This window comes from Vidua macroura, chromosome 2, assembly GCF_024509145.1.
Source record: "Vidua macroura isolate BioBank_ID:100142 chromosome 2, ASM2450914v1, whole genome shotgun sequence".
NCBI lineage: Eukaryota > Metazoa > Chordata > Aves > Passeriformes > Viduidae > Vidua > Vidua macroura.
In genome coordinates this window covers 79,990,998-80,017,304 of record NC_071572.1, presented here as the reverse complement: position 1 = coordinate 80,017,304, position 26,307 = coordinate 79,990,998, and the positions used below count along the sequence as shown (strand labels likewise).

Here is a 26,307-nt window from a genome sequence, read left to right as displayed (position 1 = left end):
GGTGGAGTTCAGACTCCTTTGCATAAAACCAGAGTTTTTGGCATGGCTCTGTGAAATAGATGAGGTCTTTTATCAGGAGTGGAATGGAAATGCTGCCTGCTTGTACCATTCACAGAGAGAACAACTGAGGAAACAAAGGCACAACTCTGCCCAGAGCTCTGTAGTTGCTCTGCAGCAAAGATGAGAGTAGCACAGAGGCATTCTGGGTCCTGTGCCAGAGTCTAGTCACTTCATGATATAATATCTTTTTCTTTACTACAGTTTAATCATTTGGGCTGAAGTATTCCAAGTTGGAAAATCTGTTCATGGCTGAATTTGAAAACTTAAGGCAGAATGGTTCAGATCTTTCTGAGCAGGCAGCTCTGGTACTCACACATCTTGAAACAACATAGTAGTTTTGGCAGGGCATTTACTTGGGTCAAATCCTTTGCTTTCTCCTTCAAATTTTATAAGAAGGAATTTAGAAGAATCTACAAATTCATTACAATTCTGCAAGTGGAAGACTTAACCCACACTTCTGTGAACCACGGAAATACAGACCTAAGCACTGAACGATCACAGATCTTTAGGAAAATACCATGTGATCTTGTTGTTTGGAGCTGACTCATAACACATGCACAGGATGAGCAGGGTAACCTTAAATCTGGCATTATGGTACTTACATATGCTTGGATTTTCAGGTTTAATAGCCTGTGTGTAATATATATTTATCTGTCTGTGTCTATATACACAATATATGTGTTTAGGCTTTGCTATGGAAAAGCAGCCAACCTCTGTTTCAGTAGCAACTGGGAATTACACAGAACAGTGAAATAAAGCTGTGGAAAGGATTGTTTTGATCTGTTATTTCTGTTCTGATTTATCTTTTCTTTTCTTCCTTTGCCTTAATCAAAACGATTAACCCAAGATCACACCTCAGAGCTAAAGCAAGCCCATGGGGAATTTCTGAAATGTTCAAAAGGAGTGCAAAGAAGCAATTTTGCTTTATTTTGCAATGATTGTAGATGTTCTGTGCCAGGTCTGGTCCCTCCTGTAGGCTCTGAAAAATTACTTAAACAGTCCTAATTGATGAACACCAATTAACAGGCATAGATAAACTAGCATTAGTGTGCCAATCTCTCCATGCATGAGATGAATCATGCCCTGGAACAGACCCAGCCTAGAAATAGTGCTGCTCTGAGAGTTGTAATAAAATTATTTGAGTTTCCACTTTCTAAAGTAACTCTTCATCTCAGTGTTGATATGTGGACATGGCTAGCAGCAACAATCCTGGTAGTAATAGAATTAAATTAAAGAGTAATAGGATTAAGCTAAGGAATGGAAAATGAAGCTTCCATAATAAATTTCCTGATGATGAGACTCCACCTGACAAGTAAAGCTTATCACTTGACACTGAATCACTTAGGAAATATACAGTGCAGGAATTTTATAAGAGAAGGGATTAAATCTAATGCCTCTTCTCCATCTCAGAGTTTTATGATTTCTATCTTCTTTGTAGGCTCATGTAATTTAGCATGAAGAAAACAATTAAAAAGAACAAAAACTTTTTCAAGTCTACTTTTATAAATCACCCCCCTGGAGAAAAGGAGGGCCTCTCCTGTTGTTGACTCTGAACAAAATGATCATGAATTGAAAGAGAGGTTGCAGCAAAGCATACTCTAAATGTTCATGGGAATCACTCACATTTGCAAAGGAAGAGGTCCTAGACTCCTATTCTATAAACCTTCTTTCAACATAGACAAATCATTTTTACTTATTTTAAATGCCTTGGAATACCTTTAATTATTTGTGTGTTGCTTCCTTGAAAATCAGAGAAGGATGATGGGTGTGGATGATTCAGCTGAAATAAAAAAAAGTCTTTTAAAGACTTTAAAACTGGCTGTTCTCATATTCCTGAAAGATAGGAATGAATTTGTATTACAGAAGTTCCGGTACAGTTGACAAAATACTTAGGAAAATGTTAATCTGGGTCTAAGATTATGAGTCCTAAATCAGAATTGTACCCAACTGGCAGTACATAGGATATTTCCCTCCTGTCTGCAAACTTTATCCATAGAGGAGCTAAAGACTAGGCTTGCAGATTTCCTTTTGCCCTCAGAAATGCCTAGAGAGCAAGATAAAATACAGGGTACATCCTCACTCACTCACCATACTGTCTGCTTTGCATATGGGTAGGTTGGCAGCCTGCATCTCACATAAAATCTGGGGCACTTACAGGCACCTAAATGATGAGGAAGGATGACCATGGGCCTTCATGCATTAGTAGACCAGGCTAAGCTTTTTATTTTTTTTCGGAATGTGCTGTAACTGAGAGTGAATTTCATATTGAAGCAGTTTGGTTTGAGGAGAGCGTGCGCTGAGGTGATCAGTAAGGCTCAGTTCTTAAAACCTGTGCCAGTATCTTCACCAGAGATCCTATTTCCCTTTTGAATAAGTGGGATTTTATTCACCAGGGCCAAGAATCACTTCATTCAATGGCAGGTGTATGAGTTGAAGCTACTATAGTTTCTATTAGCTTAAAACCATGATTTTTTGTTTCCTTGAAACTGGGTTGGTGATGCAAAGGAGCATAGAGTAAAAACAGTCATAGCTTCCTTCTTTAGTTTCTCTCTCTTTTTGTGAGGAAATGAAGGGCCTCTCCTTTTGTAGGCTGAAATTATCATCTGCCTTCTTCAGGAAGCCTTTTCACGCTGGGGACACTAGGACAAGCATGTGGACATTGTTGTTTCTAGGAATGTGTTTGTGAGGTTGGACATGATGGCCACTGCCTTGTCCTTGGGCACATCAGCCACACAGGTCAGTTCTGATTGGGATCAGCAGCAGCAAGGAAGCAGCTCTGGGAGGCAGTGAGCAATTCAAAAGGATGTGATGAACTTCCTGCTGCTGTTGTAGACTTAGACATTTCTTCATCCGCTCCTGTGTTAGGCACAGATAATGGGTTTGAATAGTAGATGTAACATGGCAAAACTGGTTAAAAACTTCCATTTTCCCATGAATCTGTCTGAAAAAAATTCGGAAGTATTTCCTAGCCAAGGAGTTCCTGGTACCTTCTGGTCTCTAAGAGTATATCAGCAGAGCCCTGTCTGCTTGACAAACAGACCTAATGTTATTTGAATTTATATCAACCAAAAAGCAATGATGAGTGTTCTGGCTTTGCAGATACGAAGTCCAGGTAGGTAAGTGGCTTGAGTTGGAGAAGTGTAACTGTTGCATCATAAAACAATTTCCTAAGTCACTTATAGCAAATAAATTTGAACAGCTTCTTTATGCTGCCAAGCAAATCCAGGAAGGTAACATGGCAAGGCAGTGGAGTGAGAGAAAAATCAATTTTCATTTAACTCTGGTGGGAGTTAACTGGAGTGTTAAAATTTGGTGCTCAATTCCTGCTATAGAAGGAAACTGTTCTCATTGTCCTGAGGGGCAGAACTGTGGAAACAGCTGTTTTTTTGTATTCATGGCCTAAGTGAAAAATCACTAAAATTAATTTATTTGTGTTTGATCAAGAGCAAAAAGACAAACAACAACCTAACAGTAAAACCAAATAGCTTTCATATCAATTGGAACAGTTAAATATATATTTTTTAACAACTGAGGAAATACATTTAGGAATGGGCTAAGAAACTTTGTTTCTGTAAAAAAGGTGGAAATAAGATTTGACACTTTTAGTTGCTGAGAGCATCTGAATTTGTGACAACCTGTCTGATCAAAACATTTCATGCCACTTTGAATGAACTCAAAAAAGTCTGTAGTGGAGCTACAAGCTGCTCAGGGACAGGTTTCTGTGTGTCAGAGCAGGGACTGCTAAACAATCTTTCCACTTCACACGACAAAAAAGAACATTTCCATGAAAGTGGAAGCAGCAGGACAGAGGAGACAGGCCAATAAAAGATGAACGAGCACTGGCAACCTGGTGCTTTCCTCATGATGTGGGTAGTCATGAAGAGCAAGTCTGTCCCAGTGTTGTCAGGTTTTACCTGTGTGTTTAAAGTGAGCTGATGTGAATGGAGGGGCTCTCCTGGGTGTGGAGAGCTATGACTTGTGCTGTGCTGCACATTCAGCACATGTGGTGCTGCATGAACCCCTACCATGAGTCAGGTGACTGCAGTGGAGGGGTCTGCCAGTTCTCTGCCTGTGTGGTTGACAAGGGCTCTTCCTTCCAACGGGCAGGACTTCGCTGAATTTCAGGATGTTCCTTTTTTTGCCTTCCTCCAGCCTGTCTAGGTCCCTCAGAGCAGCAGTCATTCCTTTTGATTTTGTCCCTAGTGTGGTGGAAAGAGAAGGCAGATGAAGAAATAGAGATGTTTTTGTTTTTGCTTCTCCCTTTTGTTCCTTGAGCTGCAAAGAGGTTTCTTTTGAGGACAAAATCAAGAAGCATTTACTAATAAGTGCAATTCAGGTGAAAACTGATCAGTAAGCTCCACTTCAGTAAGCAAGCAACAGCGAATCTATGGACAGGAGAAGAAGGATGCAAAATTTAAAAAAGCTTTCATTGAATGTAAACCAGTGTGATGAGATTGATGTTCCCAGTGCTCTTTGATACAGAATTACATTGAGCTGGTGAACCAAATAAAGGCAGGGAGTTCTGACTTCAAAAGCCGTAAGTCTAGCTAATTTTAACAGCCTAACACAAGCATGCAATTGCTCTTCTGTGAAGATATCATGGTGCCTACTAATCATCTCATTCTTGGGATGTCTGAACTCGGGCAGCTGCTGCTCCAAACTGGCTGTGAAATGGGTGGTGTCTAGAATGAATGGAACTCCGTCACACTTGATGAGATAAATTATGGCGTAACAGTTTTCTGCTCCTAAAATGGGAAAGACTGGCATTTTGCAGTAGGGAAGGGGTTGCATCTTTTTTACAATGCCATCACTCTGTGACAAATGAGTGCAAACTTGGTAAGAATCAGTAATATCCATTCACAAAGAGTTCCAATCCAGGTGTTACTGCATATGAGAGGAAAAAATACCATGCTCCTTGAACAGAAGATCTACTTCTTTCCATTGGAGCAAAGTGTTACCAAAAAAGAGCTCTTCCCTATTCCCATGAGCTCAGACCTACTTTTATCAAGATAAGTAACCAAATGAAAATTCTTAGAATTCAAAAGGCAGGCTCAGGTATTTTGAATATTTGGTGGCTTAGAACAGTTAGAATTATTTCTGAATAGAGCTGGACATAGTAAACCATACCTTTTAATGTAGAATTAATCTGCTCAGAAGACTTGAGCACAGGAGCAGTCTGTCTGGCTCAGAAAGGATAGCCAGACTATCCTCATATCCCAGCACAACAGCCTGGCTACTGCTGCACAGTTGTGCTCCCTGCATCCCTGCACTCTCTCCAAAGGTTTAGCTTCTTTGGAGCTACTGGGTGCTGTGTTTTATAGGCATTTTCAGCCTTCAGTAGATTAACTGGGTGCTCATCTGGTCCACAATTGTAGGATCACAAAAAAGAATTTTGAAGCATTTTCATGGTGTGCTCTCAGAATGAAGGTGAAGATTGAGTCTGGAGGCTCTGCCTCCTTTGAGCCTGTGGAGACAAAGTGACAGCACACTCATACTTTCTGCTTATTGACTATAAGTGCAGCTTGTGGCCATCAGCACAGCTGGATGGTGCAGAGGAAAGCACAGCTTAGAGCTGTGTACTGATTGCATCAAGGGCTTTCAAGGAGCAACTCTCTAGATCAGCTGTTTTCCTCATAAGCTCACCCGGTGGTTTTCAGCAGGAGCAGCTCAGCAGCCTTTGTAACCATTGACAGGAATGTTTCTTCCTCCTTGCAGGGAAGAATGTAAAATAATGTGTTATAATTCAATATGGAAACTAGATTTCTTCCCCTCCACATTATGAAGCTGTAAGTGTAATGTGATTTAAGTCAGCCTTAGGAATGCAGATTAAATGCAAATAAAGAAGAGAAGGATATATTGCTGTACATATATAATATATTCCTATATATTCCCCTACTTGCAGATGTTGCTAATACAGTTTATGCAGAGAATTCCAAAGCAAGAGTGACTATGGCTTGTCTACCATTCATAACTTTTAATTGCAGTTCTAACTATTCCCTTGCAAATGTGTATATTGCTGATAAACTGGAATCATCTATGCTAAAGACCACTAAATTGATGAGTTGATATTCACACACAAGAGATTCAAATTATAATTGCTGCATAATTGAAATACCTATACAAATACAGAGCTAGGCATAATGGCAGATACTGCATTTATTTTGTCAATAACCATTGTATTTCTATTCGAATTATTCCCTGACTCTTGGTAAAGTTTATAGATGTGAAACAAATTTGCCTTACTAAATTGTTGATATTGTATACTCAGTTTGAAACTGAGGTGGAGGAAGATGGGATGGGGAAAAAAAAAAGGATGAAAAAAAAGGATGAAAAAAAAGGATGAAAAAAAAGTCCAGCAATAACAACCAGAATCATTATGGTTGGAAAAGACATCTAAGATAGCTGAGTCCAACCATTAACTTTTTTGCAGGGATGGTGATGCCACCACTTTCCCTGATCAGCCTATTCCAATGTCTGACCACTCTTTCAATAAGGAGCTTGTTCCTAATACCCAATCCAAACCTTCTTCCCTGATGCATCTTTTTTTTTTTTTTTTTTTTTTTTTTTTTTTTTTTTGAGAGAGCAGCATATTCCTCCAGCCAGGCCTATGGGGCTGAAGCCAATCCAGCGCACAAGAAAGGTGAAGTGCTTGAAGCAGGAATTTTGTGGACATGCTACAGTGACAGAAAGAGCTCAGCATTCCTCCCCTTCCACAGAAGCCAACCCCACTGCCTTCTAGTCCTTCTCTAGTCAGCCATGCCCTCCCAGGCCTCTGGCAACTCCCCCTCCTCCATGCACTCTCACTCCTTCCCACACCAGTGCATGAGTGCACCTTGGCAGGGCTCCAAGGTCTTCCTTCAAGGGGCAGGATTTGGAGTTCATGATTAAAAAAAAAAAAACAACAAAAAAATTAAGGTTCTTATGTTCTTTCTAAGCTTTTAAGAATAATGTTTTTATCACTGAACTATACATTTTCCATATAAGTTTGCAGATTACAGGCAACAGTTACATACTGTATTGTATGGTGTAGTCTGTTCTCTGACTGTTGTATTGCAATAGGTATTTGTACACTTACATTCATCCTTTTTTACAATCCATAGCACCAGTCACAAGAGCAAGTAGTTGTAAGCTTTACTGGCTGTGAGCACATTTTGTCTAAAATACTCTTATGATTTATTACAGAGACATTTTAAACCTTAATGTATTAATGTCTACAGCAATGCTGTTCTAATGCTAATAGCCCTATTACTCAATTAAGAAAAAAATGTTTTCTCATTCTGCCCTTATGTTCAATGTCTTACATTTATTTCTGTTCTGCTGAAGTTTTGTGCATGTGATGTATCCCCCCATAATCAGTAGTGGGAAAAGAACAAGTCTTTTTATAGAAGAGAGAGTGGTGATTGCTTTTAGCATAGGTGAAGAGTTAATGAGCATGTAGGAGGTCTGTATTCAGGTCAGCCAAAGGGATTCAATAACATATCTCATAAGAGAATGGTTTTCACAGCCTAATCAAGACAGACATTTTTGAATCTCTCACCCAGTACAATACCACGAGGCTGCTATATAAAATGTGATACACTGATGTAGACACACAGTTTGTGGTAATTGAGAGTGGGGCTGCAGCTGAGCCTCATCTCCAGTGGGCTACAGCTGTGCAGGGCAGGTGAGCAGCATTGGAGGTAGTGAGACCTGGAGTGCCCAGGTGCCCTGACCCATCAGGAAAGGGAACAGAGGGCACACAGGTGCCATGCATGAACATGAGGGGTATAAAAGATTGGGATAAAGAACAAGAAGGGCAGATACCTGAAGCCTTCTGGAGTGGTAGGGTGTTACTCTGTATGGGTAGATGCCTAAAGCTTTCTGACAAGGTTTGGTGTTACTCTGTATGGATTGAAGCCTTCTGAAATTTTATGTTGGTACTCTGTGTTTTGTGGCCCTCTTGGCTGTGGTGTGTGCTGTGACACACTGATGGGGTTGTCTTTCTGCCTGTTTTAAGCACTTATGCTTGTATTTTGTCAGTAGGCTTTTGGCCTGTTAGACACTCTGTGAGAGCCTGTGCTGATCTGATCAGACTCCCAGGGGTCTGTGTGCTTTTTTGCTTAATTTTTGTGTCTGGCTTGAGTAGAAATAGGTACTAATATAAGAGAGGGAGAACATGCAGAATTCTGTGTAGCTGGGCAATCCAAACAGAGTAGGTGAGCTACATCTCTCTATATAGCCATAGCAAGAGCTGCCCTGTTGGGAATTGTAAGATAATTTCTGGGTAAGTCAGCACTAAGGCTGGTTGTAAACTATTTCTCACTTTAGCTTTACAGTGGGGATAGTCATTGTGCAGTATTGCTCACTGCAGGAACATTAGTATTTTTATTTATGAAAGTCAACTGGGATCTTCTTTGCTTGGGGGACATCTAATTGCCTCTAGGAACATAACTCTGAAGGGTGAACCAGAGAGCAAGAGCAGGTTTACTGTTCAATAGCTGATGGAAAAAGGTATGGCTTGGTCTGCTCTGAACATTTTGAGGGTTGTCAAGAGCAATCCTGAGAAGGGAAGACATCCCTGCTGTTGCACTGTGCTCCAGATGCCTGTTAAAGACTACATGTTACACAAAGGGTTTTCTTTGGGGTGACTCTGGTGACAGGGAGCTCCCAAATCCAGCTCCTGGGGGTTACCTGGTAGCACAACATGCAGTCAGAGGATATGAGGGTTGTTTTGACATGTGTTTGTGTGGACTGGAGTCAGTCAGATGTCCAGGATCCTACGGCGTTATGGTCTTTAGAGTCACTTATAGAGTCTTAAGGGAGTCTGGTATGATGGATGGGCATGGATGCTCCAAAACTATTCTTCAAACTAAAATATCTTCTCACTGCAGTGCACAGCCCATAAATCATCACAGCTTTCTCCAGCTATTAATTTCCTGAAGAGGTCCACTTTTTAGGGGAAATACTGCTAAAGGGATTTTCCACACCAGTGACCAGGCCTTAGCTAGGTACCTTCTAAATATGACAAATGTGTTGTCTTCTATGTGCTCCCTTTCTAAGATGAAATCCAGAGTGATTTCTCTTCTATGAAATGATCAAGAAACTGCATGAGAACATCTCTTGGAACATGGCCAGCTGGCCATGGTCAAAAGCAAGCCCAGAGCTGTTCCAACATGTGCAGGTGGTGTCATTGCATTGTCCACAGCCTATGTGATTTCCCCTGTGCAGAACACCTTAAGATGAGCAGAATTGTCCTGACTCTGAGACTACACCAGAGCTCACACAAAACTGAATAACCCTACTCGGGTAGCCAAGTTGTCTGCACTTCACAGAGGTGCTTCCACCGCTGTTTGTCTGAGGTGAAAGCAAAAATAACTCCCACTCTTGGAGTAAGGGCACCTTTTCCATTTTGCAGCATGTGCAATGCCAGCTCCTGTTGCTCCCATTAAAGGTTCTTGCTGACTCAAGAAGTTCTTTGCACCTGCAAAGGTTAAGAGTAGTAGTGGCTGCCACATCTAATAATAAGGGCAGGATGACACGTTTTACAGAATTACAGGGTAAATCAGTGCAGATATCTAATTTTCACTGAGAGTGAGAGCTGTAGGGATTTACAGCTTGACCTGTGAAAATTATTTCCCTAGATGCCAGCTGAATATATTTTTCAGGCATTCACAATGTTTTAACTAAAATACAACATTATTTGTGCAACAGTTTATACAATAATTAAATTTTATATTATTCACTTTAGTGCAGTTATGGATAGAGAAACCCTAACCCACACCCTTGCTGACTTGACTGATCCACCTACCTATACTGGCATATTTTAAATTGGTAAAGCAGCTCCTGAAGTTTAATTTTGTTAATATCTGTGGAAAGTTCATATGCTACAGGAGAATGCATTGAAATCTATTTTAGCTTTTGTATCACAAAACTGTTTTTTCTAGTGAATGCTTTGTAAGTCAATAAAACCCAACCAAGTTGCCTTCCTAATACTCTGCTGAATATGCTGTCAGTTAGGAATAAGACCAAATTGATTTTACTTGCAAATTGGACAGATTTGATGTGGAGTCATTGATCAAGTACAGAGACTCCAAGACTTGGACTCTTTAAAGAGAGGAATTATATTTCAAATTTAATAATGCTTTTTAAACTTGCTGTCATCCTCCCTGCACTGCAAATAAGCAACTGTAACTACCTGGGTATTTCTCCCCTGAATTCTTGGTAAATAAATAAGGGATGAAGTGATTTTAAGAAATGCCCAGCACATATTCTGTGTTACACTCTGGGCAGCATGCAACACAGCTGCTTATTTTCTTCTTCTTAATTTCTAAAGCATTTTTGATTGAAAAGGACTATGGCTTTGCTGCAAGCACATTATCTTGAAATCTGGCTTCCAGGTTGCTGCTGGGTGCAAGGTTCTGTTTTATTCTGTGAGATGGTAGCTTAAGAGGCTGAGCTTAGTGAAAAACAACAGCACTTATCTGAACTGTGGACTCCAGGGGACACTTAACATCAAGGCTTTTGTTGCTGGCAGCACAAAAGGAGCTGCTTTAATGAACTTTAAAGTCACATTAGAATGCTATAAAAATCAAAGTTCTCACAGGGTGTACTTAGCAGGGTCTGCTCCTTGGATAGACTCATGGTTAAGAAATTCCAAAATGGGTTTCAGGTAAAAAATATTTTATTGTGAAGTTCCTCTGCTAATTATTTCAATTTTCCAACTACTTTTCCCTTGTGCTATAATAATACTGAGCAAGAAATTAATAGAGAATGATTTTTCAGTGGACTTTATTGGTTTTAGCCAGTGGTGCTGGTTGTTAACCATTTTCTCAGAGTTCATTCAGTATTTAAAATCTATAGATGAGTAATTCCAGAGTGATATTTGGTCTCTAATTAATTGGCAAAGAGCTCATTGTGCCTCCTGGATGTGACTGATGGATGAGTTTAAACAGATGTGTATGGCATGTGGTTGGTTTATTCTTTCATTGGATGCATTTAATAGGATAATTGTGTTCCAGTATAAAAAACTGCATTTAATTTAAAGGTTATTGCAGAGTCCTCTGAATCTTAACTACAGTGGGAAATAGCCATGTCAGTAGGGATGTATCATCTGTGATCAAAAAAAAAATTGTGATCAAAAAGTTGACTATCAAAAGGCTATAGATAAATAGACCCCCGATTTCACATTTTCTGTTACTTTCCCTTCAGATGGGCTGAAGCTTCTTGGTCAGGCTTAAAATCAGCTTTTTGTGATATGCATCTCTAATCTGGTTAAAGGAAAGAGGACAATGGAAGACAAAGTCTCCCAGAGACAGTGTTAGGGCTCTGCCCTTCCTGCCTCTTGCACAGGAGGAAGTGGAGGTTGCTGGCAGTGGGAGCTGACCTTACACCCACATCTTGTGGGCACCAAGATGCGCTGGGGAAACTGCAGGAAAAAGCTTTATTTTAGAAAATGTACTTTAAGACTCCCGAGTGTGGAGCTGCCCTGTATACTGCAGTGCGTGGTGTGCTGGCAGAAATGCCTCCTGGGAGAATACACAGCTTGTGGCTGCTATTTTTGGAACAGTCAAAAACCATTGAGAAAGAAGCTCCTCCCAGCAGCTCTCTGAGCTGTTATTTTGCATCCTTTTGTGCACTGAGAAACCAGCTGAGGGAAGGCTTGTGGACACCTCCAGGGTGGAAGAAATTAATATTTTTGGCTTTTTAAATAAAAAAAAGTAGGAGAGATAAGACGACATTTCAATTCTTTTTAGAGGCCAGGATGTGCCTCCTGTCTAAGCAACTTTGCTGATGTCAGGTTGATGGCATTGCAGGTGGAGTAGAGGCACTTGTTTTCCCTTGAGCTCTTCATAGCCTCCCTGCTTCTGTTTCTGCCCATTTTCCTTACTCACTCACTCCCTGCCCATACACGGTGAAAATCAGTCAGTAATACCTGACTTATAGGCTTGCCAATTTATTAAAAATAAGAATCATCCCAGTGTCAAAGCCAGGGCAACATGGAAACCTCAAATTTTATTTTTGAGGTCTTTGTGTATGGTTTACCTGAGCTTCCTACTGTAGAGCAGACTCATAATGACAGCACCAGAAACTTGTATCATATAGGACATGAACTGAATCAGCTTTGTCTTGTCCAGAGTCTGTGGTTATCTATGATTTCAGGTAGCTGCTGGGAGAGCAAAGCATTGGTAAATAAGAAAGAAGGTGCTAGTGCAAAGATTGGGGCTGCAGAGCCATGCTGTGTCTGTTTACCCAGCTCTCTTACAGATAACACCATGTAGCTGTCATTTCTCCTGCTCCTAATTCCTGTTAATCACTGGAAATTGGAATCGTGTATCACCAGCCATAGCACACCTGATGTCACAAATGTTGGTAGCTAGCCTGTACTTCAGTGTACTTCACAGTCTGCTGATTTCAGGACAGCCCAGTGAGTGCCAGACTTTGCAATTTGCTGTGTTGAACCTTGTGATGATCCCATGGGTCCATGTCTTGAGCTTGTCCATGTCCCTCTGGATGATATCTCATCCTTCAGGCATGTCAGCCACACCACTCAGCTTGGTGTTGTCTGCAGACTTGCTTAGGGTACACTTGATCCCACTGTTAATGTCAATGATGAAGGTATGGAAGACTGGTCCCAGTACAGACCCTTGAGGGACACCACTCATCACTGATGTCCACTGGGACTCTGAGCTGTTGACCATTACCCTCACCCACCAAACAGTCCTCCCATCAAATCTATGTCCTTCCAATTTAGAGAGGAAGAATGTTATCAAAGGCTTTACAGAAGTCCAAGACTTGGTGCCTCTAGCTCTCCCACTGTCCACAGATGTAGTCTCTCCATCAGCCTACATATGTAGACTCATGTCAAATAGGGTTCTCTAGAACCCAGCTCAGTGCTACTGAGTATAGTATAAATTGTGTCTATCCATCTGTCATTATCTAAATACCTTAAAAACTCATTAACTAATTGAGTTGCCACTATGTCAGGGATGAATTCAACTCATTGCTGTGAGATAAGTTTTCTTCCTGTTGTTTATGTGGCTGTAAAAATTCAGCTCAATGTGACATCAGCTCTCATTGCTCAACAACTGCAGTAAGATTTATGACAGTGTTTCCAGCAGCATGTTTCTTCTGTTGTTAAAGAAGACAGAAAAGATGAGCACATCAAAGGCATGCCCTCATCCACCAAAAGGCAACGAACTTTACATAAAGCTGCACATCATTTTTGTCTTCCATTTGCTGCTGATGTGTTCTGTAATGTGGCAGCAGCTGTGACAGGAACAGTGAAAGTTCCAGGATCCATGACCTCCAGCCAGTGCTGGTAAATGCTGTGGAAATGCTGTGGGATGATGGACGTGCAGTCTCTTTAGGCAAAACTTCATGCTCTAGAAAACCTTTCTTACAGAGTTTAATTTGGCTGCGTAGACAAGGGACTTCCACACAACTGGCCTACTGCCATGTCTCGTTCCTCTCACTTGTGTGAAAGAGCTTCATTTACTTTGACAATGGTATCTGCTTTGCCAGCATATCTCCCTCATGCTTTTCCTTGTGCTGCCCCACAACAGCTTGCTAATTCTCTCCTTCTTACCCCTGCACCAGATAGCTACAAGTTGGGTCTTGTAGCCATGAGTCACTCATGGGTCTTTTCAGCTGTACATGAGATGCAAACCCCCTGTTCCAGATGGGAGATGAGATCACTGCAGTAGAGAATCAATTAATCCCAAGCTGTGACTGCAGATAAGGAGAAAGTATTTAAATTTGGTGTTACAGGACTCAGAAAATAAGGATGGCAAGAGTTCAGTGCAAACTGAACTCTGTCAGTGGAGTTCACAACTAAGTGAAGTCAAAGCAAATAATGAGGCAGACAAGCTTATGACTTGAAGACCATCAAGCTGAGAATATGGGAAAGGAGGGACAGGAAGGAGGTGTCTGAAGACAAGAAATAGAGATCAGAGGGGATGTTCAGAGACAGGCTTCACATCTTGCTAAAATGTGATCCGTGTAATTCTCAAAGGTGAAGAGTGCTGATTGTGATTACTTGGTGGGGTTAACACATGATCACAATTTCTTTCTCCCTGTCTTTAAGAAGGCAGCAAGACCTCCTCAGCACGAAGCTGAGGCTTTCGTAGGTGTGAGGGAAGAATGCTATCTTTTGAATTGAAACTACTACTTCCACCAGCTAGGTCTTCTGTCCAGCTCCTGATATGGCTTCATGGGCAAGGAATAATTTGAGGTACTCACTTGATCAACATCCCACACAGGGCAGAATTGTGGAATTTCCCATTGACTGCTGGAAGTCAAAGAGATCCAAATATATTTATTTTGTGCCTCTTTTAGTTCTTATTAACAATGTTCTTTAAATCAAAGTCATTAATTATTTCCACACGTGTTGGAAAAAAGTCCCTATTTAAATGCTTTTTCATCAAGCAACTTTCAGTTTACTGGTTTGGAAATGATGAGAAAGAGACACATCAATTTTCAGTACTAGGTGTGTTATGACAATCAGTCTTTCTTCCATGCTCACTGTGACAGCTCTTCAGACAAGCATCAATCAACTGATGTTTTCCAACTTCAAAGGCAGTGTTTGGCCTATGACACCACAGACTTGTTCATCAAGCAAGATATCCTCAAGAGACAAGGTAGCATTTAGATGCTGTGAGTTCCCTGGTAAATATACTTATTCAATAAACAATGCAAGTAAATAACGTCATGCTTGGAGCGTTGTAAAAGCCAAAACTATAAATTACTAGTAACCTTTGGCAAAGCTTAATTTATGCATTCCCATTCATGCAACAGTCATGTCTGACTGCATCTGTTTACAAGTGATCTCAGAATAATTTCTTCTTCAATTCCACTGATGCATGCAGTAATAATCTCTATTTTTTGCTAGTGAGTGTAAAAGGTGAATCAGCTCCATATTATTCTCAATCTTCCCTCCCACCCTTGGCTTAATTATGCTCTAGAGGGAGATGAAGGTAGGAAATGGGACTGAACAGAAGCATTTTCTTCCCAGCCTCAGGTAGGTATATACAGATATATTCATTGAAATGCAAATTTATACCATGTTTTCCTCATAAAGTGCAAAAAAAAAAAAAAAAACCAAAAAAATTTTAGGTGAGCTAAAGAACTACTCCCATTTACTCCCCTGTTGTGTTTTCTGAGGAAAAACAATAGTTGGAGCATTTTAGAAAGGGGAGATTATTGGAAGTTCCAGACCTCTGCCAAGACAAGCAATTGGAAATCTTGGTGTATACCTCCACAGTACCCCAGTGTCAGAATCTGTGATATTTAAATGATCCTGAGATTGTAGAAAGTCTCTGTCTTTCAGCCCTGCTGCCAAAGAAGAAGTCGTAATTTGTCTGTGCTGGTTTTCAAGGTTATTTATTATTTCTTATCTATAACATGTTCTCTCTGACCTGCAGCAGGTCTGTCTTGCAGGACAGCGTGTGGGGCTCTGCCCCTCAGTGGGATGTTACAAACATTATATACTAGAAACTACGTGTGCTATATTTACAATAACGTGCTGATATCTATCACCCATGTTGAACAGTGTGCCCCCAGCCTAAACCAATAGAAAAATGCCAACACCACAGTGAAACATGAAGGGCATGAAGAAGAAGAAAAAGGACAAGGCATGCTCAATTTTCCTCCATCTTGCCTTCTTTGAACCCCTTATCTAGAATCCTAAAATTCTATTTTTGCACCTGTGCCACACTAATTACTAAATATCAAACACTCAGAGCTTATAATTCATCCTGTAAGACTGAAAACTCTTTTCCATGGACAGAGATCAGAGACAGTGTCTCTCGGGGCTCTGTACAGGGGGACTCCTGACCCCCTGCCAGGGTCCCAGACCTTCCAGGGCAGCCAGAGGGATGCCCTGGATTCTCACACCTTAGCATAAGAGAGTTCCAAATAACAACAAAAACAAAACGTATAAGAACCTTCCATGTAGGTAGTGCAGGACTTTTCCTGTATAACTCTTCCAACTAGCACAATTTTATTCCATTTTAATATTTTGATTAATAGAATAAGATGCATTTTTTCAACCCTGAGTCTTATCTTAATAAAACATAGATAGCTGGTTAAGATAAGGGAGCACCATTCCCATTCCCAGCAAGAGGTGAACATTGTTAGCAAGAGTGGGACTGTTCTGGGTGTGTTGAGCTTACCATTCTTTCTGTCTTCTGGATACTCTTCAACAGCACTGCAAGGGCCAGGCTGTAGGTTGGTGGTTCTGTGCAAAACCTGGGGTGAGTTTTCCCTTGTCTTTTCTCATCTGTGGTTATTAGCTGGAAAGTAGGGAGAGGAGATAAAACTCTGGGATTACTCTGAACATGCCACACTTGTGCCGTATATTGGATCAGAGGAAGCCTACAGAAAATTTCTAATAGTTGTAAGATTTTGTTTGCTGGTGATACAATTGCCTTTAATCGCTCTTAGTCTAGCTGTGCAAGTCCTTCAGGGAGTGATAATTTATAACTAGCACATTATAGAAACCCATGAAAAAAGACCTAAAATAGAATTCCATCTACAATGCCCCCTTTTTAGTGTCAACATTTTAGAAAGATTTGATTAGTTCCCTGTTGGAGAGGTGAAATCTCATTTTCCTAGTTGAGTAGAAATACAAGATGTTAAACCTTATGTTGTCACTGATGCAGGACTTTTTCCTACATCCATTATTTCCAGGTCAATGGAAGAGGTGGTTAGGCTGGATGTTTGAGGCTACTCAATAGTTTTATCTGGTGACCATCAAAATCCTGAGAGAGTGTTTTCATATGCACGGGAAGTACCTGAACCTACATGCCAATCACTGACTCTTACCCACTTAGTTACATTTCTGAGCTTTTTAGAATTTGTAATTCCATGGCCTTGACTATTCTTGGACAATTCCTGAGGGTAATTGAGGAGGAGGAAGCAAACCTCCCTTGCATCTCCTATTAGCATTTTGCCAGCTTTATTTCAGAGGTGAGTAGTGAGATATGTATGCCTGGAGAAATCAAATGGTGAGTTGCTGGAACAGACTGTTCAAAACTTCTTGTATTTTTATGGAGAAGTGTTTTGATGGATACACCCTGGTGAAGGACAACCTAGATTAATCCCCATGCTAATGAGTTACTCAGTGCTTAGATTCAAACAAGTTTGGTACTTTTATTTCCCCACACTCCCTGTTCAAAAATACTTTTAAAAGGTGAGTCTCATCTGACCAAATGGAAACACCTACACATATGATCTCATCATCTCATCTACTTTAGTAATCAATGACAGAGTAAGGGGCACTTCAGCTCATGCCAAAATAGATACTGAAAATATGCCAGATGTGTCACAACTTACAAGTGAATGTATCTCTGTATGTGTATGAATGTAGAGTAGTAAGAGACAATGGGGAGTATTTCAGATACAGATATTGATACTATGGATGTTTAAGGCTAGATTAAGATCCTTGGACCTATTCTGGCAATGCTCAGAAAGACCTTTGGAACTGAGATTTACTGCTAGGTTTCTTTTTTTTTTTTTTTTTTAATGTGGTCTGTAATTGTGGTCATGAACTTTTCACAAAGGGAGGCAAAAAAGTTTAAAACACTTTGAGCACAAAAGTTGCATAATACTACTATACTAATGCCTAGAATGGCTTATAATTAACGTCTCCACCATGGATTCCCTATAATTTCTACTGTATTCATTGTAGTGCTTGCAACTGAGGCTAAATGCTGTCGGTAGACATGTTTTCTCCACCTTCTTTGTGATTCAGAAGTATTCACAAGACAATACGAGACATGGCAGATGACATTCTTGTCATAATTTGCTTGGTGCTGCTAGATGCTAAGTAAGGGGTAACAAGAATGGAATTGGAAGAATTATGTTGATACAAACCTGTGTGTTCAAGATCAGAATTTGGCTCTTTTTATTTCTTCTTAACAGATAGGCCCCTAATTAAGCAACTTCTTTTGCAGTAATATTGGTAGGAATAGTATTGAGGGTTGGTTAAATTTCTCAATAGCTTTCTTACCAGCACCCTCATTCTTGGATTTATTGAAAGTAATGTTAATTGATATACTTTCCTGCTCTTACTGTAATAACCTTTTTATACTAAAAAATTATTCTTACTCAGAAATGTCAGCAGATAATAATGTCTATGAGTGAGCTATAGATTTGAAAACTAAAAGAACAGCCTCACAACAGAACAGACATGGGACTTTGAGTGAAATCAAATTTTTCCTTTCAAGCTAAAGTTCTGTTTATTATCTAGAGCAGTGAGCACTTAGAGATCTTTTGCAGACATCCAAACTGAAAAACAGCTGAGTGATTCAGACATCAGAGGACATACAATACAACAGCGAATACTGATACACTAATTGTTGTCCTGCTCTTGGGTTTATTGAAAAAAAATTCTGTTGCTATTTATTCCCCTACAACTAATATCTAGCTTACAAACAAGCTCTATTAGTAGCTGCTTTAAAAATTAATTGGCCATATAATATTATTGAGAAAAAGCTGCATGTAGAAGAGTTGCATGAAATTTCTCAATTGTATTTATCTGCAAAACCAACAAGGATAAGTCACTAAACAACTCTTAAGGACTTTTCACACTTCAGTTGCATCCCAAATAGAAAGACATAGGAATATAATAACATTTAATAGAGTGACATGTTCATACTAATTCTTACACTGCAAACAGCTACAATATTTTAGAATCATAAAAATCTTAATCAGACCAAGAACCAAAATGTTGGAGAATTAATCAGACCAGGAACCAAATATCTGAAGATCCATAGAAAACCAGTGACTCCATCTTTTGCTCCAATCCATAGCAACCAGGTCTGACTTGGTCGTGCTTTCCCCCGTAGAGGAAGAACTTCTGACTTGCTTGGATAGATACTGCTTCTTCTATCACCTCTATTCTTGAATATCTGCTTCACTCATGGCTTGAGGGACCTCTTGAGTCCTGTAGTCTGAAGGCTGAGCCCTTCTGTGCCTGCCAAGCCCTCTGTGATTCAGTGCAGCATCAGACTGCAAGGGCTTCAGGGGAGTTATGCAAACCTGTAAGTTCCATATTCTGGCAAAGATGTGAATGGAAGTGCTAACCTAGCCTTGTCCCTGGCTCCAGTGCCTAAGCAGTGTGCTTTTTCATAGAGGAATGTGGATTCTCCTGGAACTCAGACAGCAATGAAAATAGGAAACTGTGCAGAATCATAATAAACAAGGCTCAGAGAACCACAACAGGAAAGCTGTTAAAGCCACCTGTGAAGGTTAGTGTTCTGCCTCTTGGTCATGCTGTTCTCTCAAATGTGCAGCAAATAGAAGACATCCCATTAATTTTGGGTTTACACCAGCACATATACCAGCTTCTGGGAAATTTTCAAAATCACTTTATTATATCGGTCCCTCCACAGGTAAAAGTCAAGTGTTTGAATTTGTGTATATTTTATCTTTTGGAAAATTTCTGCACTTATTTTTCATGTTTAAGAAAGACTTCCATCCAGCAAGCTTCTCAAAGATTTACTTCAACTCCCTTTGAGGTGCAAACAATATTAACAACATGTGAGTTACAACCAGATTATTGATAGTTCAAGAAATATCAATTGTTATATCAAAAAGAAATTAGCCATCTGGGCAGTTTCAGCTCTGTTAATGTTTCTCTAATCTAAGTCATAATTGCAATCCCCTAAGAAACTCAATATCATAACAAGCAAACCCAAATACTTTCAGATCTATCTTGCATATTACCCTGATCCAGTTCCAAAGCAGTTATTCTCATTAACAGAAATAAAATTAATTGGAATGCTTTTCATGTCCTTCTGAAATACCCTTTCTGATATATCCCAGTCTTTGTCTGAAGGAAAAGAAAGAAGAAAAGATTTATTTCCTCATTAAAGTGCCCTGGTCAGAACAGAGTTGATAGCAAAAGTCTAATTAATGGCAAGAGAGGCTGTACTGAATTAAGGCTCTTTGAGAGACCAATAGATTCAGCAGAAATTCAGGTCATGTTGCCCTCATTCCTACAAGTCTGTTTTAGAATTTTTAAGTAGTCCTTGTCGTAGAATTCTGTTTAGTATCCAAAGAATGGAGGGAATTTTCCTATGTATTAAAGAAGTACTCATCCTGTTTTGCAGTCTCCAGGTCCCTTTTTGCTGTCCTTGTTCAGCTTCAGTTTTTCTAGCTTTCCTGTGGGCATAATATTTAGTCACCTTTCAGGGCTGTTGTGCTTTCCAGAAAGGTGGCCCATGAGATGTACTGGTGCCTGGGACCATCCCACCCCAGGGACAGGACTTTTTTTCTTTTTGTTAAACTTTGAGGTTGCTGTTGTCCCATTTTCCCCAGTCTTTCAAGATCCCTCTATAAATGGCAGTGCAACTGCTAGTGTTAACAGCAGCTCCTCCCACTTTATCTGCAATTTGCTCAGAGTGCAGCCTGTCCCGTCATCCAGGTCATTGATGAGCATGTTAAACAGCATTATCCCCAGTGTCCATCCTGAGGTATACCACTAGTGCCTGCTCTCCAGGTGGGCTTTGTGGTGCTTGTCAGAGCCCAGTTCAGCCATTTTCAGCCCACCTCACTGCCCATTTATCCAGCCTGTACTTCACTGGTTTGCCTATGAAGATGTCATGAGGGCAATTGTTGAAAATCTAACTAAAGTCAAGAGTTAAAGATGAGTCAGGATTAAACAGTGTCAACTTCTTCACCCCATCCACCAAGATAGTAATTTCATCAAATAAGGCTGTCAGATTTGCAAAGCATGATTTATTCTTCCTAAATCCAGGCTGACTACTCCTATAATCACATTTTCATTCACATGTGTGTTTGGAAGTGCTTTTCAGAAATATGAAGCATTCATTACTATTCTGTCACAGAATTTCTTTATGCATATAAGCATGTATATATACATAAAGGGGAATCAGAACACACAAATCTGCAAAGCCATAGTTCGTAAAAATACTAAATAGTCATGGAAAGAGTTTGAAAATAGGAATTTATAAGAGAAAAATTGCTGATGCACAGGAAAGGCTATAAGGTGCTATATATAGCTACTGTCCTGCTTAAATATACATGGCTCTGTTTGTTCTATCTTCTGTTGTATTAGATAAACTCAAGGAGGAGCCTGAAAGTCAACTCCTAACAACTGCTTTCAGGTCTCTGGAGAGGCCTATGGCTAAAAAAATACCCTGCTTACATATCTTGACACTGAAGTGTTTGTACTTAAAGGAAAGAATAATAACTCTAAGATCAGTCTTTGTTGTCCTCAGCACAAGAAAGGATTCCTTCAGCAGTGTATTCTTTCCCCTTGTCTGATCAATGAACTCCTCTATCTGTTATCTGTGCTCTTTGCCTATTAATCTCTTATCTGGTAAATCAGTTTGATTTTGACATTCTTTGTCTTTTGAACAAATCCTCCAGGGTGGAATCAGATTCTTGCTTTCTAATTCTGGAAATGAGTCAAGTAGAAAGGTTCCTCTAAGTTGTATGACAACTTTGGGACTGTCTGCAAAGAACTTCCTTAATCTTTTGGACGTGGGGGACTTTTTTCCCATGTCTGTGGCATACTGCAGAGCTCTACTTGATGCACAGGGCTGTCTGTTGCCCTTATACCTCCTATGTTGGGCTGAAGCTCCAAGGAATTGAATTTTGATAATCTCTCTGTCAAGACTGAAATTTGACAAATATCTTTGGATTCAATAATCTGGTAACTCAGCAGCATATTCCTTGGTGGATTAAAAAATTTAAGTTCATTTGGGCCCAACTGCTTGATGGGATGGTGGTGTTACAATTAGGTGTGGCTTAGAAAGTACAGCATGTGATAGTATTCCTGCAAAGTAGGAAAATAACTTTTGACCTCTCAAGGTCTATTGCTACTACAGATTTCTGAGCTGCCATGCAAGCTGGAAGAGTTCCTTCCCTCAGCCTTACCTCTGCATCATACTGGTGGATATTTATGGGACCACAAAACTTGAGTGGTGGAAGTTAAGTTCACTGGCTGGTTTTCCCATAACAGCCCATGCTTGGTGCATTGCCAGAGATGAAGGGGTGTTTTGGGGACATGAATGAGCAGTCAGGGGCAGACTGTGCTTAGAACTGCAACGACTCAGAGTTTAAAAATGACCTGGGATTGTCTCAAGAAGGCATTGAGAGGAAAACCAAGTATCTCATTCTGCGTAGCATGTGGGGTTTTAAATCTCAACAGGATACAGCTTGAATTTATGCATCTCCCCAAATAGGGAAAGAAGTCCCAAATAAATAAAATCAAACCAACACACTTAATGCAAGGCTGCACTTTAGAAAAATCAATTGACTCCAGAAATTCACTGAGTCAGAAGAAACAGTGACCTTGTGAGCAAGGCATCAAAGTTAAACACATCAAATACTGTGTGCTTATACAGTAGCAGATGAGTTGTAGCCTCACCTTCCATCTGTGAAAGATGACCATCCTATGTCCCAACTTTTTAGATCAGAGTTAATGTGTTGGGATACCTCTGCAGATCATGGAATGATTAACACTTCAAGGAACTCACCTGGCAAGTAGTATATGGCTAAACAAATCCCAAAATAGGTGGAGTCACTCCCCATTGAAATTTGTATTTAGATAAGTGGCTTTCTAGTTTTAAGTGAGTGTCATGAGCTGGTCTCCTCCTGTTTTGGTGTTATCCCAGCTGCAGCAGCCAGAGAGCAGCAGCAGTCCCTCCCTGTCGGGAGTAGCCATGGCTCCTCTAACAGAAATCTTCCACAAGCGGAATCCAGCAGTTTCTTACACAGATGACACGATCAATAAACCTTGCAGCATTTTTGACACCATTTGTAGCCAGTGTCACCTGTCCACGTGTGGAGCTGCTCTGTCCCAGCTGCTCCGGCTGCTGTGTGGCTGGAGCCCCACCATGGTAGTGGTGTAGTGAGCTGCAATATGTGAAGCCACGTGTACCAGCCTTTTTTTTTCGTTGGTCTCCTGCGATCTCTTCATTGACTGCTTTGACCTTGCCCGTGGCAAGATGGCTTGGGCAAGATTTTTGGAACAGTCCCTGGGGAAGTTCTTTCCTCCTGTGTTTCCAGCAGTTCTCAGCTATGTGTGCCCTTGTGTGACTGGAGAAACAATGGTGTCTCTACAAATTAATTGTCCCTCATATTTAATTTTTCTAGATTCATAGGTTTATAGTTACCTGAGCTGCTGCTGCTCTTGCAGGCTAGTGTGAAGTCAATCACTCCCTGCCACCTTTCATCATGCTCTTTTATCAGTGAATTGCTCCAAATGCACTTGCAAATTGCACAGCATGAATTCACTCTTCCTCAAGGGTCATTTTAAAAATAGTTTTCAAGAAGGTTCTTTTTCCTAGTTCAGATTGCTTCCATTTTCTTTAAAATAAAGGAATACTGCCTATAGTGGCGAAGCACAAAATCTGAATTTAAACATGCTTGTATTTCAGGCTGTTTCAAGTCTGGATCCAAACTAGCTGGCTAGAGCTTCTTTTACATTTTCCTTCACTCCCTTGAAGATTCATATATTTTCCTGAGGCTTATTTATTGGCAGTGAGCAGAAGAAAAATGTACTCTCATGCAAGGGAGGGAAGCTTTTAGTGAGTAATTAATACTTGGAACAATCAAATTATAAGTATTCTTTGAAAAATTAATGAATTCTGAACTACCTTTTTGCACAGCCAGTGACTACCTTTGAAATAGAGAAATGTATGTAACTCATAAATCTGTTGCTTTTGCAACTGATGCTGAATGGCAGATGTAATTTATTTAAGGACAAACCAGGGTAGTACTTTTCTTACCCTTTGCTTGCCCTGTCTCAGAAAGACCAGGTTTGATGTTTATGGCCATGGTGGTTGACCTCCAAACATTCATGCATCCTGCATTCCTGGAAGCCCTGTGGCACAGGACCCAAGGCTGGTAGGATGGGACTTTTCTGCCTATGGCTGCTTCTGCTGGCACAGAGCTGCACAGGTTAGTGAAGCAGTGCACTTCAGAGGGAGACTCTTTTTTTGGCTACATTTCAGGCACCAAAATGAAATTCAGCAATTAAAAGAAATAAGGAGCTTCTGTGTTTTGTCATTTGATCACAGCTACCCTTGCTTCCTACCAGCTTGCCAAAGCCTAGTGACAGTAGAAGGATCCTGCCAGTCTTGCTGCCAGTTCCTCTAATATGCAGCTCTAGATAAATTCTTTCTTCTGTTTTCTCCCAAACAGGAGATGTGAACATTCAGGATCTGAACCTGTCCAAAGGCAGTAAGAGACGAGTGTTAGTGGAAATCGGAATTGAGTTCTGCTTGATTCTGGGTTGGAAGTAGTGTCAAAAAGTAGAGTGAGCCTTCAAGGGACTTTGTGATGTCCAAAACCCAGAGCCAGATCTGGATCTGCACAGTGTGCTTGAACAGTCACAAAGCACTGGGTGACTGATTTGCCAAGATTTTGCTCATCTGATAAGCTGCAGAAAATGTGTATTCTCAGGCCATTGTAAAATGTGAAATAAATTCCATTAGGACAAACCTGCTTTTATGTAAGAAAACAATTTTAGAGGGATTGAAACAACCACTTTTAACTTCATTTTTTAAGGGGCTGAGAGCCATCCATCAGCCTATGGCTGAGTCACGAGAAGCAAGCTCCTTAGACATCAGTATCTTGATTGCTTTTGCTTTTGAGCTATACCAATAGCTGGATGTGCAATGGCCACATATCAAATGGCACCACAGCTGGCTACCCAGCATTGTCTTCCCAGCCAGGTTTGATGGCCTATTTGGATAGTACTAGCCCTGCACATTGTAATTACTTTCTTCTAGAAGAAAAGTTCTTGAATTTATTGCTAAAATTTATTATTAGAAAACTTGAAATTAATTGCTCAAGACCCTGATTTCCACTTGATCTTTTCATCCTGAGACACACTTATATCCTAATTGGTAAGATTTTTTTTTATCTCCTATTTTTATTTTATTACTTATTTTAACTTTTAATTATATTTAAATAATTTCTATTTTTAACTTCTAGCCTATTCATAATTTGATGTAAGTGAGTATTGTGGCTGATGGCATATAAAAAATCCTGCTGGGCTGTTTCTCTTGGGATTTTTAGCTTTAACTGATTTTGTTTTGTGCCACAAACAGCCTGTTCCTCAGATGTGCTCCACAAATGCCATCAGTTATTCCCTTGTTCCGGTTTATGACACACTGGAGTTAAATTTACCTGCTGAAGTCTGAGTCAATCATTTCAACTACATTATGTTGTACACACACTGTCTTCTCCCTAACCCAGCCATCCCAGTCTTCTCAGCTCTTCCTGTGTGCCATTAAATATTTGCATTGCTTATCCCCAGTTGCTCTGCTTTCCACTGCATTCCCTACAATAGCAGAACTGGACAAGAACAGAGTGTTTCAAGTGAGAAATGTAAAGGAACTTATATATTTTTCTCCTATTTTTTTTCTAAGCTGAATACTTGTCGGCCTTTTTTTTTTTTTTTTTTTTTTTTTTTGACTATTCCAAGGTACTAGGCAAAGCAACTGCAGTAATGATGTACCTTTAAGTGAAACTGGAAACATGGCGAAGTAATAACCCAGTAGTAAGCATTGGCTTGTGAAGGCCCTGACCTTTGTTAGCACTACATCTTGTCTGTTCTCATCACTCCCTGTCTGTCCATTCAGCATGATGTGAAAGACTTGGGGATTTTAAATTATGGGAAGCTCATTGTGTCCTGGTAGTGTGCACTTGCAGCCCATAAAGCCAACTGTGCCCTGGGCTGCATCTTAAGCAGTGGGCAGCAGGATGAGGGGGGATTGTGCTGCTCTGCTCTCATGAGACCCCACCTGGAGCACTGCATCCACCTCTGGAGCCCTCAGAACAAGAAAGACATAGACCTGCAATGAGTTGGAGTAAGTCCAGAGCAGGGCCATAATGATAAGAGGGCTGGAACACCCCTGCTATGAAGACAGGCTGAGAGAGCTGATGCTGTTCAGCCTGGAGAAGAGAAGGCTTCAGAGAAACCTTAGAGCACTTTCCAGTACCCAAATGTGCTACAAGAGAGCTCAAAAGGGACTTTCCTTAAGGACATGTAGTGATTGGACAAGGAATAATGACCTTAAACTGAGAGAGTTTAAAGATATTAGATTGGATATTAGGAAGAAATTCTTGACTGGGAGGGTGATGGGCCAGTGACGCAGGTTGCCCAGAGAGCACATCCCTGGAATTGTTCAAGGCTAGTTTGGATGGGGCTCTGAGCAACCTGGTCTAGTGCAAGGTGTCTCTGCACATGGCAGGGGGATTGCAACAGAATTTAAAGGTCATTTCTAACCC

At 40.4% G+C, this 26,307-nt stretch overlaps 1 long non-coding RNA gene across 1 annotated transcript; it reads right to left on the bottom strand.

Moving 5' to 3' along the window:
- Positions 1 to 2,486: 2,486 nt before the first annotated feature.
- LOC128804148 (uncharacterized) lies at positions 2,487 to 12,331 on the bottom strand. The gene is made up of 5 exons (XR_008435947.1): positions 12,302 to 12,331; positions 12,082 to 12,205; positions 5,704 to 5,768; positions 4,086 to 4,259; positions 2,487 to 2,916 (listed from the first exon to the last, which is right to left on the bottom strand). It is a non-coding gene; the product is annotated as an uncharacterized LOC128804148 (long non-coding RNA).
- Between the last annotated feature and the right edge of the window lie 13,976 nt (positions 12,332 to 26,307).